This window comes from Aquarana catesbeiana, linkage group LG04 (assembly GCF_042186555.1).
Source record: "Aquarana catesbeiana isolate 2022-GZ linkage group LG04, ASM4218655v1, whole genome shotgun sequence".
NCBI lineage: Eukaryota > Metazoa > Chordata > Amphibia > Anura > Ranidae > Aquarana > Aquarana catesbeiana.
In genome coordinates this window covers 408,735,139-408,756,383 of record NC_133327.1, presented here as the reverse complement: position 1 = coordinate 408,756,383, position 21,245 = coordinate 408,735,139, and positions in this window count along the sequence as shown.

The window sequence follows — 21,245 nt, the reverse complement described above, 5'->3', positions numbered from 1 at the left end:
TATGGAGTGAAAGAGTGTTAAAGGTATATGTAAGCCTCTATGTAAACCTCTACACATAAACAAACATAAGTAAAATAAAATAAAATATATGGTAAAGATATGTGTGTACACAGCATTGGTTAACTCAAAAAAATTTAAAAAGGTATTTGATGCAAATGAGCTTCATCAAAAAATATTAAGTGTTAGGTGCAACATAACACAATAACTTAAAAGATAAAAGTGTAATATGTGAACATAAAAAATAACTGCATTAAAAACAACGACAATAGGCGTTCAACTAATCAAAATAAATAATTTAAAAATATGTATATATTACATGTAATAAAGATAAGTGTTCCGTGCCAAAAAAAAAAATGTATATGGACACCAAGGATTTTATCCACACATATATGTATAAATGTGAACTCAAACGAGCAAAAAAACAAAAATATATAAAAAACATAAAAAATATATATAAAAAACACGGTGCTAATCTGCACAAAAAATAGGTAATAAAGTGACAGGTGCTAATCCAGAGTAATAAGTCCTAAAAATATATATAATAAGCATATGTGTATATTTATACATTATCAGAAAGCAGGCTGTGAAAAGTGGTCCATGCAAAAGAGGAATAGTGAAAATATAGGTGAGTCTTCAGTGTTCCCCACTTTCATCTGTATCACCCAATTGTGCTTGCACTCACTGGAGCGCCCCACCCCTACAGGGGTAACAGGCGTAGTGGATGTGTTCCAATGGTTTTGTCCCCCTCTTGCATGGGGTGTCCCCTCGAATCTGTGCAGCTGTATTCCACCTCTCCAGAAGCGGCATTAAGGATCTCCACCGATGGGCGTTCCCATGATTCCGAAAGGTCACCTTTGCCGGTCCAATGTGAATATCCAAGTTCTCTCAAGTTATCCCCTCGGATGAGAAGTGGGGGGGGGGTTACAGGTACATTCTTGAGGTCCGTATGCTTCCTCTGGATTCTGGTTTCCCCAGATTCTGCTTATACAATCCAATGGAAGAAGTTGCAAGGCAGGCGAGGAGCTCAGAGGTGAAGTTTAGTCCAGCAGGGTGTCTGGGCTGTGATAGTCCACAGTGAGAAGTGCTGAGCTGGGTGACAACCTTCAGGGTGCTGCTGAGCTAAGAGGAGGATAGGTGTGTCCTTCCTTTACATAGTGACTCCCAACTCATTCATTGGTTGTCAGTGCAGCACCCAGCAGATCAGAGAGGGGATCTCCAGACACAGAGCTCTGGATCTCCAGCAAACACTGAGGATTTTTATTTTTGGGACTTATTACTTTGGATTAGCACCTGTCACTTTATTACCTATTTTTTTGTGCAGATTAGATGCTGTGTACACACATATCTTTACCTTATATTTTATTTTATTTTACTTTTGTTTGTTTGTGTGTAGAGGTTTACATATACCTTTAACATTCTTTCACTCCATACTTGAGTTGGTAACATTTATAATAGTGGATTGGTTTCATATATAGTTTATATTTATTATTTGAACAGCGCTATTCCCCTGAATAGAGTTTTTTTATTTTCTAGAACCCCCACTTAGGTGGTGTTCTTAATACGGGGGTCTACAGTTCTCCTTTCCCTAAGTGCAGATTTTTTGTGTTTCTATATATAAGGGGAATACAAAGACATTGAATTTCAAAAGAGCAAACTTCCCCAAACTACGAACCTTGCTAGAAGATAGAAATTAAGATAAAATCTTAGGAACAAAGAACACGAAGGAAAAATGGGTATGCTGTAAGAGCATTAAATAAGGGCATTAGCCAGTGCATCCCATTGGGAAATAAATTTAAAAGAGCTAACAAAAGTCCTGGATGGCTTAACTCCAATGTAAAAATACATATAAAAGCGAAGGAGAAGGCCTTCAAGGCTGAGGGATCATCATCAGCATTCAGACTTTACAAAGAATGCAACAAGAAATGTAAGGGTGCAATTAGGGCGGCTAAGATAGAACATGAGAGGCACATAAGTGGAGGAGAGCAAAAAAAATCCCAAGAAATTCTTTAAGTATATAAACAGTAAAAAAGGGAAGACAAACCATATTGGCCCCATAAAGAATGAGGAAGGAAATCTGGTTACAAAGAATGGGGAGATAGCGAAGGTACTGAATTTATTCTTCTCTTCAGTCTTCACAAGAGAATCGTGGGCTTCAGTAACCAAAGCTGCAGTGTTTATCCTCATGACACATCACAGGAAGCATCCTCATGGCTAATAGAGGACAGAATTAGAAATAGACTTGGAAAACTTAACATTAATAGGTCACCGGGACCAGATGGCTTTCACCCGAGGATCCTGGGTTAACTCAGTCAAGTAATTGCCAGACCATTGTTCCTAATGTTTACTGACAGTCTACTGACTGGAATGGTACCAACTGATTGGAGAAAAGTCAACGTAGCTCCAATATTTAAAAAGACCAGTTAGCCTAACATCAATAGTATGCAAGCTCTTGGAAGGAATGATAAGGGACTATATACAAGATTTTAGTCATGAAAACTGTATCATTAGCAGTAATCAGAATGGATTCATGAAGAATCGTTCTTGCCAAACCAATCTATTAACATTCTATGAGGAGGTGAGCTGCCATCTAGATAAAGGAAGGCCCGTAGACATGGTGTATCTGGATTTTGCAAAAGCATTTGACACAGTTCTCCACAAACATTTACTGTACAAAGTGAGGTCCGTTGGCATGGTGTCCGGGCTGGGCTCATCCCTTCCTTCTCAAAGCTGGCCACTCAGCTGTTGGCTAATTGCCAGCTCCTATCTCTCCACAGTGATTCACCTGTTGATGATATCCTGCTTGTCAGTCCCGCCTACTTAAGCCATCCAGTCCAGATGATCTCTGCCTTCACCTTGGTCACATCTCTAGAGACGCTCTCTTGTGTTCCTGTTAAAGACTTGCTTGGCTGACATTCCTTCTGGCTCCAGATCCTGCTTGCTGTTCTACTATGCTCATCTCTGGCTACCTCACGTTTTGGCTTGTCTAACTATCCGTTCTGGTCCTGAACTCTGGCTATGTTTTGACTATGTTTACTCTGTTTACTTTTTTTATTATTATTAAACAAGTGTGATTTAACTGTACTTCTGTCTCAGTCTGATTCATGTTTTCTGACAGTAGGCAAAGGCCATGAATTCAGAAGATCCAGTCAATCCACTTGGTAATATTTTTTCCACATTGGATTCAGATTCAGGATCACATTACAAACGTTCCTCGCAAGGCTCACCTGGAATCTCCCACTGTGGCTGTTCCAGTACAACCTATGTTGCAGGCTGTCCCTGCTGCTGCTCCAGTCTCTGTGCAGGCACCTGCCTCGAGTATTACCTCTATAAGAGGTATGTCTGGTTCCGCTCCACTTCCCCAGGTCCCCAGGGCGATCCAGTCCAATGCAGAGGGTTTCTCAAACAGGTTGAGATATACTTTGAGATGGTGCCCCAGGACAGAAGCAAAGTAGTGTTGCAGATTATGCCATTGAATTCTGTACTTTGGCAGCAGAGGTTGCTTGGAACAATGAGGCCCTCGTGGCTGCTTTTTCTCATGGTCTCTCGGATACCATCAAGGATGAGATAGCAGCCCGAGATATACCCACTGAGCTGGAGAGGTTGATCATGTTTGCCATCCTCACTCAGAGAAAGACTCCCTTTTAAGGAGCGCTTGCAGAAGCCTCCTGTACATTTGTCTCCGAACTTTGCAGTCCCACCTTTGCCTTCCTCACCTCCCATGCCTCCTGGTATCGTGTCGGTCTGTGAAGATGAACCCATGTACTTGGGCTTCACGCGTCTCTCTGCAGATGAGAGAACCCTTAGGAGGTGGGAGAGATTGTGCCTTTATTATGGCCAGGCAGGTCACTTTTTGAAGTCTTGTCCTACCCGTCCAGGGAACGCCCGGACCTTGAGGTCCTGTCACAGACAGACCTTAGGTGACATTGTTTCGTCCTCAGTTATCCAGAAGGATAATCCCCTGGTTTCAGTTACCCTTCCTTGGGCTGAGTCGTCCATCAAGATACAGGCTCTAATCGACTCTAGGGCTGCAGGCCTGTTCATTGATGCCTTTGTATCAAAGCACTTGATTCCGCTGCAGCTGCGTGACCCTCCACTTGCCATTGAGGCTCTTGACGGAAGACCTCTACAGCCTGCCCATGTGGCGGTCAAATAACGGTTTTCACAAAGCTTGAGAGGGGCATACAATCTCCTGGAAATTGAGGAGGGCGATGAGTAGAAAACTGCGATTAATCCCAGAACAGGCCATTATGAGTACCTTGTAATGCCTTTTGGCCATTGTAACGCCCCGGCAGTTTTCCAGGAATTTATTAACAATGTACTCTGAGATTTGTTGGATTTATGTGTGGTGGTTTATCTCAACGATATCCTCATATTTTCCAAGTCCCTGGAGAGCCACCACACAGATGTCTGTCGTGTGTTTCAGAAACTAAGAAGTGCGAATTCCATCGTGAACATGTTAAATTCCTGGGTTATGTCATTTCCACTGCTGGTTTTTCGATGGACCCAGAGAAACTTTCAGCAGTCCTACAGTGGCCCGACCTGTGAGTTTACATCCTCTGCAGCATTTTCTTGGCTTTGCCAACTATTATCGAAAGTTTATTCGTAACGTCTCGTCTCTGGTCAAGCCCCTGACTGATACGACCAGAAAGGACGGTAACCCACAGAGTTGGTCTCTGTAGTCCTTTAGGGCCTTTGAGAGTCTCAAGGCTGCCTTTTTTTCTGCTCCTGTGTTGGCACATTCTGATCGTACGTTACCTTTTATCCTTGAGGTTGATGATTCTGAGACTGGAGTTGGCGCCCTTCTTCTCAACGTCCTACCACCTGCGGAGTGCAATTATGAGATTGGTGACAGAGAGCTGTTGGCAATCATTTTAGCCCTGAAAGAATAGAGACATCTCCTCGAAGGTACCTGTGCCGGTTCTCATTCTTACTGACCATAAGAATCTCATATACTTGTCTGAGGCTAAACGCCTCTCTCTGAGGAGGGCGCAATGAGTTGTTTTCTTGTCTAGTTTCAATTACATTGTCTCAGTCTTACCTGGTACTAAGGACTAATGTAAGGGCTGACGCTTTGTCACAACAATTTTCCTACACCTCCAAGATGGAGTCCGTTCCAGTTCCTGTGATTCCTCCTAATTGTATTCTGGCTACGGTTTGCACCAGTCTTACTTCTCCTTTGGGTGACAAAATTCTTGCTGCTCAGGTCCATGCTCCTCCTGAGAAACCTTGTGACTGCTGCTTTGTCCCAGAGAGTCTCCATACTTCCGTGCTCCAGGCTTACCATTCTCCCAAGGCTGCTGGCCACCCTGGGAAGAATCAACTCTTTTGGGCCATTTCCCAACAATTCTGGTGGCCTAGTCTACGTGCTAATGTAACCGTCTCATAGCTGCCTGTTCCGTGTGTGCTCAGAGTAGGACTTCACGACACCTTCCAGTGGGCTTCCTACAACCTATATCCAATGGAGACAGGCCTTGGACCCACCTGTCTACAGATTTCATTGTGGAGATACCCAACTCCCAGGGCAACACATTTATCCTTATGGTGGTTGACCAGTTCTCCAAAATGTCCCATTGTATTCCACTTAAGAAGTTGCCCACTTCTAAGGAACTGGCCTCCATTTTTGCTCAGGAGATCTTTCGCTCACATGGGCTACCCAAGGTGATTATCTCGGACAGGGGTAGTCAGTTTATGTCCTGATTCTGGCGTGCCTTTTGTGCACAGTTGGGAATTCAGCTTGCTTTTTCCTCTGCGTATCACCCGCAGTCTAATGGGGCAGCAGAATGAGCCAATCAGTCCTTGGAGCAATTCCTACGTTGCTATATTTCTGACCATCATAACAACTGGTCAGAGCTCTTACAGTGGGCGGAGTTTGCTCACAATAGTGCCTTGAATTCTGCTTCTCGATTGTCCCCGTTTATGGTGAACTATGGTTTCCAACCTTCCATGTTGCCTGACTCATTTGTTCTGGAGAATATTCCTGCGTTAGAGGAGCATCTCATCAGTCCTGCTTACTTAAGCCATCCAGTCCAGATTATCTCTGCCTTTGCCTTGGTCACATATCTAGAGACGCTCTCCTGTTAGTGTTCCTCTTAAAGACTTGCTTGGCTGACATTTCTTCTGGCTCCAGATCCTGCTTGCTGTTCTACTACACTCATCTCTGGCTCCCTGACGTTTTGGCTTGTCTGACTATCTGTTCTGGTTCCTGAACTCTGGCTATGTTTAACTGTACTTCTGTCTCAGTGTGATACATGGTTTCTGGCACATGGACCATAGAGTGAGTACATGGATAGAAAACTGGCTACAAGGGTGAGTTCAGAGGGTAGTGATAAATGGGGAGTACTCGGAATGGTCAGGGGTAGACAGTGGGGTCCCCAGGGTTCTGTGCTGGGACCAGCCCTATTTAATTTGTTCATAAACAACCTGGAGAATGGGGTAAACAGTTCAATCTCTGTATTTGCAGACAATACTAAGCTAAGCAGGGCAATAACTTCTCTGCAAGATGTGGAAACCTTGCAAGAAGATCTGAACAAATTAATGGGGTGGGCAACTATATGACAAATGAGGTTTAATGTGGAAAAATGTAAAATAATGCTTTTGGGTGGCAAAAATATGAATGCAATCTACTCACTGAGGGGCGAACCTCTGGGGGAATCAAGGTTGGAAAAGGACCTGGGGGTCCTAGTAGATGATAGGCTAAGCAATGGCATGCAATGCCAAGCTGCTGCTAAAAAAGCAAACAGAATATTGGCATGCATTAAAAAGGGGATTAACGCAAGAGATAAAGTGATAATTCTCCCACTCTACATGACTCTGGTCTTGCCTCACCTGGAGTATGCTGTCCAGTTCTGGGCACCAGTTCTCAGGAAGGATGTACTGGAAATGGAGCGAATACAGAGAAGGGCAACAAAGCTAATAAAGGGATTGGAGGCTATTAGTTATGAAGAAAGGTTATTAGCACTGAACTTATTTCTGGAGAAGAGACCCTTGAGAGGGGATATGATTTTTTATCATAGTGGTGAACCCACAATAGGGATAAAACTTTTCTGTGAAAGGGAGTTTAATATGACACGTGGCCACTCATTAAGATTAGAAGAAAAGAGGTTTAACCTTAGACTGGCTAGAGGGTTCTTTACTGTAAGAGTGGCAAGGATGTGGAATTCTCTTCCGAAGGCCAAGTGGTTTCAGCGGGGATCATCGATAGTTTCAAAAAACTATTAGATAAGCACCTGAATAACCACAACATACAGGGATATATAATGTAATACTGACATATAATCACACACATAGATTGGACTTGACGGACTTGTGTCTTTTTTCAACCTCACCTACTATGTAACTATGTAACTGATTCACACTGTACAGACCACAGCACCTATGTGAATGAGCCGCAAAACCTTATCCACAAAGAGGTTTATTTATTAACTCAGTTTTAGCGTTAAGATTTAGCAGGAATTCTGTGAGTTATGTTGTATTTGTGTCTGCTAATAATGACTTTATTTTTTTTTAGTAAAATATAGCTTTAATATTTTCTTGGAGGAGGGACCCTATCAGGTAGTCTGTATGAGGCCCAGCGATTTCTATCAGCAGCCCTGCTGACAGCTGATGACTCATTCCCTGTTAAAGTATAACTAAAGGCAAAACTTTTTTGTTTAGATTTGGATAGAGTGCAGAGGGATTAGAACACCTGTCACTTTATATTGCTGTCTGTTCACTCTATTTGTCCTATTTACCATTATCATTGAAAGTGAAAGTTCAAATAAAAATGCAAATTTTGGGTTATCCCCAGAAAAATAATAGAGGGGAAATTTTACAATGGGGACACTAGTTCTGGTGACCCGGGGGTCCCCAAGAAATTTCCTTACTTTGCAGGAATTTCTTCTCACTTCCTGTTTGGCTAAGGGACAGGAAGTGACAGGAAATCTCCGCAATGGGACACAGATGGCGAAAAAAATCTTACAGGGTTTATAACACTCCCTTGCTCTATTTAAAGTGAAAAAAAAATTGCCTATAGTTCTACTATAAGGACATGGCAGCCGGCTTTCAGGCCCTGCTCCTTAACAACATGTTGATTGTACGCTCTGGGAGCAAACATCCCGCTGAGCGCACAGAAAATTTGGGTGTTTGGGGAACACCCGAACAGGCAATGTTTGGGCCAAACTTTTGCTCGGCCTGAACCGTTCGCCCATCACTAGTCCCCAAACCAAACCATATTGCTGGAATGTATTAGATTTAGCCCATGGTCATAAAATGGGGGGACACCTGAGCATAGAGAAAACAAAGGAGAGAATAACTCAAAGATTTATTTTGCCTAGTTTACATGCAGGTGTCAGGTAAGTCATGCCCAGAGTGTCAGAATTCTGTACCTTTGCCCCATGTTCTCAGTCTGCCAGTTTTTGAAAAGCCTTTTGAAAGAAGTGGCATAAATCTTGTTGGACCAGTGGTAAAGTCTGCCCAGGGCCATCAGCATATACTGGTAAAATGGACTATGCCACACGGTATCCTGAAACCACTCCCTTGTTTAATACCTTACCTAAGGCTATTGCCAAAGAGCTTGTCCAGGTATTTAGTCATATGGTTAGTCCGATAGAGCTGTTAATGGATCAGGGCACTCCATTTATGTCCAGAGTCAATAAGAAGTTCTGTAAGTTGTTCAAAATCTCCCATCTCCGTACCTTTGTCTACCACCCCCAAACTGATGGTCTTGTGGAGAAATTTACCAAGATGCTCAAAAACATGTTAAAAAAAAGTGGTGGACAAAGATGGGAAAAATTTGGATTTTTTACACGTTTGCTATATGATAAGTACCTCCAGGCATCTACAGGTTACTCCCCTTTTGAATTACTGTATGGTAGACATCCCAGGGGATTTCTAGATGTCACAAAAGAAATGTGGGAGAGACAGACCAGGCCTTATAGAAGCTTCATCAAGCATATCTCGCTGATACAGGATAGAATTGCGTCTGTCATGCCACTCATAATGGAACATATGGAACAAGATCAAGAAGCACAGAAAAGGGTTTATAATCAGGGTGCCAGGATCCAGGGCATCATAAAGTGATGGTACTAGTCCCCACCGGTGAAAGTAAATTCTTGGAAAAGTGGCAGGGTTCCTTTAATATTATGGAAAGAGTAGGGAAAGTAAACTATAAAGTCCACCAGCATGGGAGAAGAAAATTAGAGCAAATATTTCATGTCAATCTCTTAAAACCTTGAAAGGACAGAGAGACTTTGATGGCAGTACCAACCACCCCAAAAGGACACAACCTTCGTGACACAAGAGGTGCCCATAACTGAAACCTTGTCAGTGGCCCAACAGAATGACGTAAAAGAGTTTGTGAGAAAGAATAGAGACTTTTACTACCTGGACTGACCACAGTTATATAGCATGACATAATTACAGAGCCGGGAGCCAAACAAAATAAAGAATATTTTAGAGTTGGGAGGGATAGAGGAGTCCCACAGTGATTGGTTACAGTGCCTTGAAAAAGTATTCATACCCCATTTAAATTTTCCACATTTAGTTTTTTTGTTTTTTTTTATTTTTTACAAATAAATATCTGAAAAGTGTAGCGAGCATTTGTATTCAGCCCCCTTTACTCTGATACCCCTAACTAAAATCTAGTGGCCTTCAGAAGTCATCTATCATCTGAAAATGGAAAGAGTATGGCACAACTGCAAACCTACCAACTATTAATCGTCCACTCCACAAATCTGACCTTTATGGAAGAGTGGTAAGAAGAAAGCCACAAGAAGTCCCATTTGCAGTTTGAGTGAAGCCTTGTGGGGGACACAGCAAACATGTGGGAGAAGGTGCTTTGATCAGATGAGACGTAAATTGAAGTTTTTGACCTAAAAGAAAAAAGCTATGTGTGGTGGAAAACTAACACTGCACATCACCCTGAACACAACATGGTGATGGAGGCATTATGTTGCGGGGATGTTTTTCTTAAGCAGGGACAGGGAAGCTGGTCAGAGTTGATGGGACGATGGATGAAGCCAAATACAGGGCAATCTTAGAAGAAAACCTGTTAGAGTCTGCAAAAGACTTGAGACTGGAGTGGAGGTTCACCTTCCAGCAGGACAACAACCCTAAATACAGTATACAGCCAGAGCTGCAATGGAATGTTTTAGATCAAAGCATATGTATGTGTTAGAATGGCCCAGTCAAAGTCCAGTCCTAAATCCTATGTGGTTGTATAAAGTATTGATTCGGGGGGGAGGTGAATACAAATGCACGCCACACTTTTCAGATATTTATTTGTAAAAAATGTTGAAAACCATTAATCATTTTCCTTCCACTTCACAATTATGTGCCACTTTATGTTGGTCTATCACATAAAATCCCAATAAAATACAATTACGTTTTTGGTTTCTAACATGACAAAATGTGGAAAATGTCAAGGGGAATAAATACTTTTACACCGCCGTTCATGCTGGAAAACCCTCCATTGTGGCTGAGTTAAAACAATTCTGCAAAGGGCCAAAATTGCGCCACAGCAATGTGAAAGACTCATTGCCAGTTATTGCAAACACTTGATTGCAGTTGTTGCCGCCAAGGGTGGCACAACCAGTTATTAGGTTTAGGGGGCAATTACTTTTTCACATAAAGACAGGCAACTTTGGGCAGCTTTTTTGCCTTAATAAATGAAACCATCATTTAAAAACTGCATTTCGTATTTACTTTGGACTTTGGATTTTGGGCAAATAATATATTATAGGCGTGCGTGGTGCCTTAGGGATAAGGAAGGATTTCCTTATCCCTAAGGCACCATGCACATGCCTATAATATATTATTTGCCCAAAATCCACAAGCACCTAACTTGCCCCCCCGGGGCGTCCCATTGTTAGTGGGATTGATTCCCTTACATCCTGGGTGGGCAAGTATATAGATTTTTTTCTTCAACCTTTAGTCTCCAAGATGCCATCATACCTTAGAGACTCACGTCAGGTGATAAACTTGCTGTCAAATTACACCCCCCTATTGACACCATGTGGCTAGTAACGGCCGACGTGGCATCACCGTACACCATAATACCTCATGATTTAGGCCTAATGGCCGTAGAATTTTATCTCAGATGAGATTCTGGTCTCTTTCATGAGCAGATTTGCTTCATCATGGGGCTTTTGGAGTTTGCAGCTACGCACAACTACTTTTGGTTTGACCAATGTTTTTCTCGCCAGGATAGGGGTGTGGCAATGGGGGCTAAGTATGCCCCCAGCTTGGCCAACCTATTCATGGCTATGTGGGAGGAGGATGTCGTCCATGTTTGCCAAAAACCCCAGCTTAAGCTGTGGGCTAGGTACATCGACAACATCCTCCTCCTGTGGGATGGCAGTCAAGAGGATTTGGAAGTTTTCATGGAATACCTCAATAACAACACCAGAGGGATCCGATTAAACTTTGATGCTAGCCAGTCCAGTATCAATTTTCTGAATTTGACTATTGCTAAATCCCACAATCAGTTTACCACCTCCACTTACTTTAAAGACACCAATAGGAATTCCTATATTCCAACTGATAGTTGCCATTATAAATCTTGGCTCTAGGTCGGTGCCTAAAAGTCAGTTTATGAGAATCAAGCGTAACTGTACCAACACTGACCAATTTTTACTACAAGCTGATATTCTAACTGATTTCTCGATAAAGGATATGCGAGTGACTCTTTGACAAGCACTCTTGAAGATGTTAGGGCTATGGACAGAGGAGATCTCCTCAGGGAGAAAGTCAAATTGTTTCATAATAAGACCTCCCTTGCCCCTTTCATCACCACTTATTCAGTCCAACATACTAACAACAAAAACTTGATTCACAAACACTGGCATATTTTGAATAATGATCCTCTGTTAAACACAGTATTACCATATAGGGTGCAGGTGATATACAGGGGTGCACCTTCATTAAAGGATAGATTGGCACCCAACATCCTGAATCCCCCTACCATTAAAAAAGGATTTTTGAAAACTTAACTGGCTTCTACCAATGCAGAAGATGTCGGGTCTGCTCTTTTAATGGCTGCCCACATAGACAAACTCAAACCTTTGTTTCATCCAGTACGTCTCGTGAACACACTATAGAGCCTTTCATCACGTGCTCTACAGAGGGGGTCGTCTACTTACTTCAATGTCCATGCAGACTTCAATACGTTGGACGGACTAGACGACCCCTCTCTGCTCGCCTGAATGAGCATATTACTAACATTAAAAACGGTTTCCGTAAACATTCTGTATCGAGGCACTATCTTCTGTGTCATAACAAGGACCCCACCAAAGCAATATTTTTAGGCATTGATAAGTACCGTCCACGATGGAGGGGTAGTTCCCTTGTTAGGAACATATCTAAACTTGAAATGTCATGGATTCATAGGTTGAGGTGTTATGCCCCTTTTGGCCTCAACATCGATGTGGATGTCAATTCCTTTATAGACAATTCCTAAATGAAGTAATTAGGTGCTTGTGGATTCTGCTTTAATATTTTATTATTTATGAATATTATTTATTATGTTTTTCTTCACAATTAAGTTATTTTGTTACATTGTTTATGTAAACTTGATGTGAGTTGAGCATCGGGACACACAATCATGTAATGGTCCCTCCCACTATCTTTCTGACACATCAGGTATTATTCAGACCACTTCATTTTTTCTCCTTTTTTACTTTTCATTTATTTTCATTGTCATTATTTTTTCATTATCTCATTATTTTTTCATTATTTTTTCATATATTTACACAGTCGTTAGAATTTACAAAATACCATCTGCAGCCAGAACTTATATCTGGTAATCTGCTCTTGATTTGGTCCTAGTTCAGTATTTTGCCTTATCTTTGCAGTGCCCTTTTTTATTTTATTCAGTTTTTTTCTGCTCTCACCTTTTTTGTTATTATTTTTGCCATCAGTTATCATGGCAGACGGGACATCGCAAGTCCGCCATAACTAGTCTAGTTGTGTCTCCACCCTCACTTCAGATTAAGGCTTGGTTAACACTGTTGTTTATTTAAATGCGATGCATCAGTGCATTGCCCGTATCCCAGACGACGTCATCTTATGACAAAACGCGTGTCGGGTGGACAGGATGTGCTTACGTCATCGCGTTATAACTCCTGAGGGAACGGGTGTTCGCATGCCGGCCAGACCATATGCTGTTTTTATCTCTTCGTTTGTAAGTGTATATTTTTTTAACCTTTAAATAAATATTTGTATCAGTATTACACCATGGGAAGTTCCCTTTTCTTTACTTCTGGGTAATATCTGGCATACCACTGAGTCCTGGCTTGATGTCCTCTGAGTTCAATATCCCGGACCCCCTAGGATAAGACCCTGGCTGGGTGTTCAGCCGCAAGCTGTCCTTTGCATGCCTTCTGGTAAGCGTGCATTTCTTATGGTGATCAGCACACAAGGGTGATGAAAGATTGCACATTTATAATTTATCGCTTTAGTGGATAATTTGGACTGTGTTGCACGGTTTTAACATTCACCATAGTGGACGATTTGGACTTTGTTTTATACAAGGTTTACATTCACTCTTTGATCAAAACCTATCCTTATGATTCTTGTACATTCAAGTGTTTTTCTTTGATTATTTCCACATTTATTTAACAATTATTTCCACATTCAATTATATTTATTCATTTTTATTTTGTTTAGCACTAGTTCATCACTAGTTGTCTCACTGTTTAGCGCAGCTATTTTATCCATATTAGATCTTATATGTATGTGTTCCATATATTAGTTGCTGCTTTACCATCACTTTTAGTTCACTTTTAGTTTAGTTTTTTTGTTAGGAGCGCAGTATTTTCTTCTTTCATAATCAAGTATTGTCAGAGAAACTGATGACAGAAAAATGATGTATTGTTTTCCCTTTAAAAGCCCCTCAGGTATATCCGGTAGTAGTGCAGGCATTAACCCCTTAACATCGGTGCCTCCCAGCCCTTTAAGATGCCAGGAGGCAGGGAAGGGTTACTAATCATGTGACCGCCATGATTGGTGACGGTCACATGATCAGAAATCTCCCAATCACATGTAGAGATTGGGAGTTTTCCATTAGCCGCCGGCAACTGCACCGGGAGCTCTTGGCACAGCCCTATTTACATTCACTTGCGCATATATGCGCCCGCTCAGCATTAAGGTCCACTTGTGTGAAGAGGTTAAACACTCAATATCAGCAGATAAACCACAGTAATGAATTGTTTTTATTTCTCAGTATTGAATACTGTCAGTGCCTTTCTGAAGAAGGAAAGGTAGAGAAGTTAGGGAACCTAGCTGTTCTGTCTATAAAATGTTTGTCCAAAGAAAATCATGTTTACTGTTAATAATATACTACACAATATAGCATGTTACAATGCAACTCCAGTTAGGTACAGTATAAATGATAGTTCCTTATTTCTCCAAAAAAAAGCACAGCCTAAAAACACATCTGTAGTGTCAGCATGAACCGCCCAAAAAAACTGTTCACTGCAGATTCCAATTATACATGCACACATTCATTTAAGTTTCTATGGCAATTGCATATTCTTTGCTGCAAAACTTCAGTGTATATTCATGCCAAATAATGTTTGCAACACCTGCAACATTAAGTATAATTTGCTCAGTAAAAAACTGTTAGCAAGCAAATTGAAAATGGTAAATAATACAAAAAGGATCATTGTTAAGATCAGTATTAAATTGTTCCCACAACTAGGGAAAACTACAGAGAAAGATACAATATGAGTTACAATATCTATCTCGATTTGAAAATTTATAGTCTGACCATTAGAATAGGTGTGCTGAAAAAAAGAGATTCTGCAATCTCAAGTGTCAATAAAAGGTAACTATGAACAGAAAACCTTTGAGGTTAATCTACTATTATAAATTATCTGTCTACGATGTAATACTGTAGAGCAGGGGTCTCAAACTCAAATTACCTGAGGGCCACAGGACACATTTTTACATCCAATGGGGGCCGCATGCAAACTGTCCTTTCCCCCAGCAGTGTCAGCGGATGCACTATTAACCCCCAGGACTGGTGTCAGCGGACACAATATTAACCCCCAGCACTGGTGTCAGCGAATGCAATATTAACCCCCAGCATTGGTGTCAGTAGACGCACTATTAACCCCCAGCACTGGTGTCCACAGAAGCAATATTGACCCCCAGCACTGTTGTCAGCAAACGCAATATTAACCCCCAGCATTGGTGTCAGCGGATGCACTATTAACCCCCAGCACTGGTGTTAGCGGATGCAATATTAACCCCCAACACTGGTGTAAGCAGATGCAATATTAACCCCCAGCATTGGTGTCAGCGGATGCAAAATTAACCCCCAGCACTGGTGTCAGTGGATGCAATATTAACCCCCAGCACTGGTGTAAGCAGATGCAATATTAACCCCCAGCATTGGTGTCAGCGGATGCAATATTAACCCCCAGCATTGGTGTCAGCAGACGCACTATTAACCCCCAGCACTGGTGTCAGCGGATGCAATATTAACCCCCAGCACTGGTGTCAAAGGACGCAATATTAACCCCCAGCACTGGTGTCAGCGGACGCAATATTAACCCCCAGCATTGGTGTCAGCGGATACACTATTAACCCCCAGCACTGGTGTAAGCAAACGCAATATTAACCCCCAGCATTGGTGTCAGCGGATGCACTATTAACCCCCAGCATTGGTGTCAGCGGATGCACTATTAACCCCCAGCACTGGTGTCAGCGGATGCAATATTAACCACCAGCACTGGTGTAAGCAGATGCAATATTAACCCCCAGCATTGGAGTCAGCGGATGCAAAATTAACCCCCCAGCACTGGTGTCAGTGGATACAATATTAACCCCCAGCATTGGTGTCAGCAGACGCACTATTAACCCCCAGCACTGGTGTCAGCGGATGCAATATTAACCCCCAGCATTGGTGTCAGCGGACGCACTATTAACCCCCAGCACTGGTGTCAGCGGATGCAATATTAACCCCCAGCACTGGTGTCAGCGGATGCAATATTAACCCCCAGCACTGGTGTCAAAGGACGCAATATTAACCCCCAGCACTGGTGTCAGCGGATGCAATATTAACCCCCAGCACTGGTGTCAGCGGACGCACTATTAACCCCCAGCACTGGTGTCAGCGGATGCAATATTAACCCCCAGCACTGGTGTCAAAGGACACAATATTAACCCCCAGCACTGGTGTCAGTGGACGCAATATTAACCCCCAGCATTGGTGTCAGCGGATGCACTATTAACCCCCAGCACTGGTGTCAGCGGATGCACTATTAACCTCCAGCATTGGTACCCCCCTACACTCCACTTCACACAAATACCCCCTCACACTCCACTTCACAAATATCCCCCCTTACACTCCACAAATACCACCCCCACACACACTCCACAAATACCCCCTCTTCACAAATTTCAACCCCAGTCACGCAACAAAGGACTTTGCTCAGCCTCAGTGTGATGGCTCACTTACCTCTCCTCCTGGCAGTCAGCTGGTGGCCTGATCTTCTGCCTCCCGAGTCCTCTCCTCCTGTCAGGTCCTGGCTTCATCACAGCCCTAGTGACAGGGCACCCTGAGAATGCCACAATCTTCCGCCCTGAGGTGGCAGCAGGACCCTGGATCCGGGGCCCCTTAATGTTAATTCCACCCCTCACCTACATGAACGTGCCTCGGCACAATCTGACTGAAGAATGTCTTTGGTAGGCTATCGTGTGCAGGCATCATCTCACCGACACAACAGCTGATCGTAAAATCAACTGTTGTGGTATTACATACGGCGCATGCGCTTCATCTCAGGCATTATTCAATAGCGGGCACTTCCCGATAGAACTAGGTGGGCGGAGCGATGGGCGGATCCTCCCTCCGCTCTGCTCTCCTGTGTTTTGCATGCTGGGCTGCAGCAGCATGCGGGGGAGAGGAGATGGAGAGAGAAAGCTCCCAGCCGCTGCCATCCGCCTAGGATCTGACCTGCCTGTGGGCCATTTGTAACCGGTCCTTGGGCCGGTACTTTGAGACCCCTGTGTAGAGGAGAGTGTCAGTACTGCTGACAAGAAACAGGTAATGTCCTTCTTTGTAATGAGGCATGAGCTATGAGGACTGCTATTACTAATCTCCTCCTGGCTTCAGAACTTTCTGAGACACAGATCAGAAAAGTGAGAAAGGCATTGCAAGTCCTTATATGCCTACTTGACCCAGGGCAGTGAATCAAAGTACTCAAACTCAGTGGAATAGCCTCTTAGTAAATCAATCAAGTAATGATCCCGCGCTACAGCAATAAAATAAAGTGCAAAAAGTGCCCAATAAATAGGGTTAATAAATGGTGTACAATTGGTTAATTAATAAACTGCTGCATCGATCCAGGGGCATTAAAAAATAAAAAAATGAAAGTCAATGTGGTGATTGTCTCATATTCAGGCATTTCTCTAATTGATGTCCAAAATGTTTCTTCAAAATAGGTTAAAACAGACCACACATCTTAAGGGTGAGAGGTATAAAATCCCATCAATGAGCTCACAGAACTCTCACCTTAATTTCTTGAAACAGCATATGTTTGTGTAAAAGAATCTGGTCCGCTATTCCAACATCTTCTGTTCCAATTAGTCTTATACTTGAAATGGAAGCTTCAATTCCACATCCTCATAATGTTCTCGTACTCCCGGGGGGGGGGGGGGGGGAGAGTAGGGAAGGGATGGGAGAAAAAGAGAACTCCAATGGTGTAGTATGTTCAAAAATATAAATGCTTTTATTTACTAGATAAGCTGGACGCTTACATCAATAAAAACAATAATAAGCTTAAATATCAGATCGCGTGGCGTTTGAACGCCGTTCTCATGTCACTTCCGATATTTACTCAACCTCTGGCCACTCCCTACGCGTTACGTCATCACGTGACTTCATCAGGGGATCTGGATTGGCTGTGAAAGCTTTGTTTATAACTGGTAAATCCGGAAATAGAATTTTCTTGTGGTCCGCTGTAATAAGCAACTGCGGCCATCTTCCTATAGCCCATACCATACATTAATAACTAGTAAATCCGGAAATAGAATTTTCTTGTGGCCCGCTGTAATAAGCAACCATTTTGATAGTCATTTACAGAAAAGACCTTCTCTGGTGACAGTTCTAAACTAGGAATCTTACATATTGATTCAAGCTAAGGATTGACGCCGAGTTCCATTTATTCACATCGTGTGACTCCTTCCCAAAGATTAACAGTTGCTTCGGCTGTTTAGGATTAAATGTAAAAGCTAAAAAGGATTACTAAAAAGAATTTTTTATTTATCATGATGAACTCGAATTAAAAAAGATATATTATTGAATGGTCGAATGAATTCAAACGAATACATAAATAATAAAGTAAAATAAACGTAAGGTTAAAATAAATATGTAAATGAAAATAAAAATAAAAATAAAAAATAAAAATAAAAATAAAATAGAAATAAAAATAAAAGTAAAAATAAAAATAAAAAATAAATAAAAATAAAAATAAAATAAAAATAAACATAAAAATTAAACTAATAAAGGCTGAACTTGAATTAAATCCTAAAGTCCTCGCCTAACTCATTAAAAATTAAGTTGTTATATACCGGAAATGAGGCGATCACTGCATAACCATCAAATATAACAATAAAAACAATAATAATATAAAGTATAGATGACGATAATTAAAAGTTAAAAATTGCTAAGAAAGCAGTTGAGATAAAATTCAACGTTTAAACCTTCAGGTGTCAAACTCTTCATAGTATGTATCCACCTTGACTCTTTTTGACTAATAGTCCTGATCTTATGGCTCCCTCTCCATGATGCATTATATTTTTCAATACCCCAGAATTGTAACTGGGATGGATCTTTATTATGAACTGCGGCAAAATGTTTAGAAACATTATGTTTAGGAAACCCGTTTATAATGTTCTGGACATGTTCTTTCACTCTAACTTTAAGTGCCCTTTTAGTTCTTCCTATATATTGTAAATTACAGCTACATTGGAGGCAGTACACTACCCCCTCAGCATGGCAACCTATGAAATCCTTGATCTCATAGGATCGGCCTGTAGTGGTAGCTGTAAATTCTGACCTCTTTCTTTGAAATTTTTTTGTGTGGCGGTGTGGGGGGTTCAACTACAGATTTAACAATCATATCTTTCAGGGTAGGAGCCCTTTTGTATATGATGTTTGGTGTGTCCGGCAGGATATCTTTTAAATCTTTATCGTTCTTCAGTATATGCCAATGTCATTTAATAAGCTTGGCCACCTCTTATGTTGCACATTATAGTCTAATATCAGACACAGGGCTTCATCCTGATATATTAGAACTGTCACCAGAGAAGGTCTTTTCTGTAAATGACTATCAAAATGGCCGCGGTTAATGTATGGTATGGGCTATAGGAAGATGGCAGTGGTTGCTTATTACAGCGGACCACAAGAAAATTCTATTTCCGGATTTACCAGTTATAAACAAAGCTTTCACAGCCAATCCGGATCCCCTGATGAAGTCACGTGATGACGTAACGCGTAGGGAGTGGCCGGAGGTTGAGTAAATACCGGACGTGACGTGAGAACAGCATTCAAACACCACGCAATCTGATTTTTAAGCTTATTATTGTTTTTATTGATGTAAGAGTCCAGTTTATCTAGTACATAAAAGCATTTATATTTTTGAACATACTACACCATTGGAGTTCTCTTTTTCTCCCATCTCTTCCCTACTCTCCCCCCCCGGGAGTACGAGAACATTACGAGGCTGTGGAATTGAAGTTTCCATTTCAAGTATAAGACTAATTGGAACAGAGGACCCCCTGGTGGTAGATGTTGGAATAGCAGACCAGATTCTTTTACACAAACATATGCTGTTGTTTCAAGAAATTAAGGTGAGAGTTCTGTGAGCTCATTGATGGGATTTTATACCTCTCACCCTTAAGATGTGTGGTCTGTTTTAACCTATTTTGTTAATGCCCCTGGATCGATGCAGCAGTTAATTAATTAACCAATTGTACACCATTTATTAACCCTATTTATTGGGCACTTTTTGCACTTTATTTTATTGCTGTAGCGCGGGATCATTACTTGATTGATTTATTTATTTATGAGTGTAATGTGAACGCTGTTAGATCCTGCTGCAGACGGCTTCTCATTGTATTCAATTGCACTTTAATTGCACAGTACGCACTTTGAATATTTTTTCACTATTTTATGGTGGTTGCTTTCTTTTTATAGTAATTTTTAGATCTTTGGTCTTATATTACAATAACAGACTATTTGAACACATCACAGTAGCGCGAAGGCTTTTCATTTTTACAATTTATAGCCTCTTAGTCAGGCTACTAATTTCAGACAGAGGTCAGCCATGTGAGCCTCTATGTTTTTAACATAATACATTTTCTTTCAGAAGATGTGTTCTCTTTATATACTTCAAAGAGGTCCCTGCTGGTGGAGAAACCTCACAGGTGTACACCTCACACCGGTACCACTCAAATTGCAACAATCTCCAATAGTCAAGACCTAAAGCCTACCCTAAAGTGACCTCACTGAGTGAGGTCACAGCTTCTGAATAGTGAGAAGCATAGGCAGAAGAGTACAGGTCATGACCATAAAGCTGAACTTATGGTCATGACCATAAAGCTGAACTCCAAGCAGATTTAAAAAAAAAATGCAGCTCCGTAATCACTAATATATTATAAAATGTTTTTTTTTTCAAGAGAAGGTGATATAAACTGCACAGGTAGCTGGACTGGTGTGCTGCAGCGCAAGAAGCCATGCTGATAAGAGTAGGGAGCATAGTTACAGAATGATGCACTCATCAGTCTGCTGCTTCTCCCTTCACTGTCCAGTCACAGGGTGGGGGTAAGGAGGAAACCTGTGTGTGAAAGTGAAACTGCTGCAGAGAAAGATCAGGTCCTCTTCACTTGCTGGACAGGACTCTGCTGTGGAGCAGAGTTGTATAAATGTGAGTACCTGCCGGACATAAATACAAATCTGGCAGGTAGATCAGCTCCCATATACAGTTATGGCAAAATTATTGGCACCTATTATATTATATTATATTATATTATATTATATTATATTATATTATAAATATTGGCATTTATGTCAGATAATGCACCACTTCATCCAGAAAATTGTTGCAATTATAAATGTTTAGGCATTCTCATGTTTATTTCTTTTCTTTGTATTGGTATGACACACAAAAGTGGAGAACAAAAACCCAAATCTGACACATTCCATGCAAAACTCCTAAAATGGACTGGACAAAATTATTATCACCCTCAATTTAATATTTGGTAAC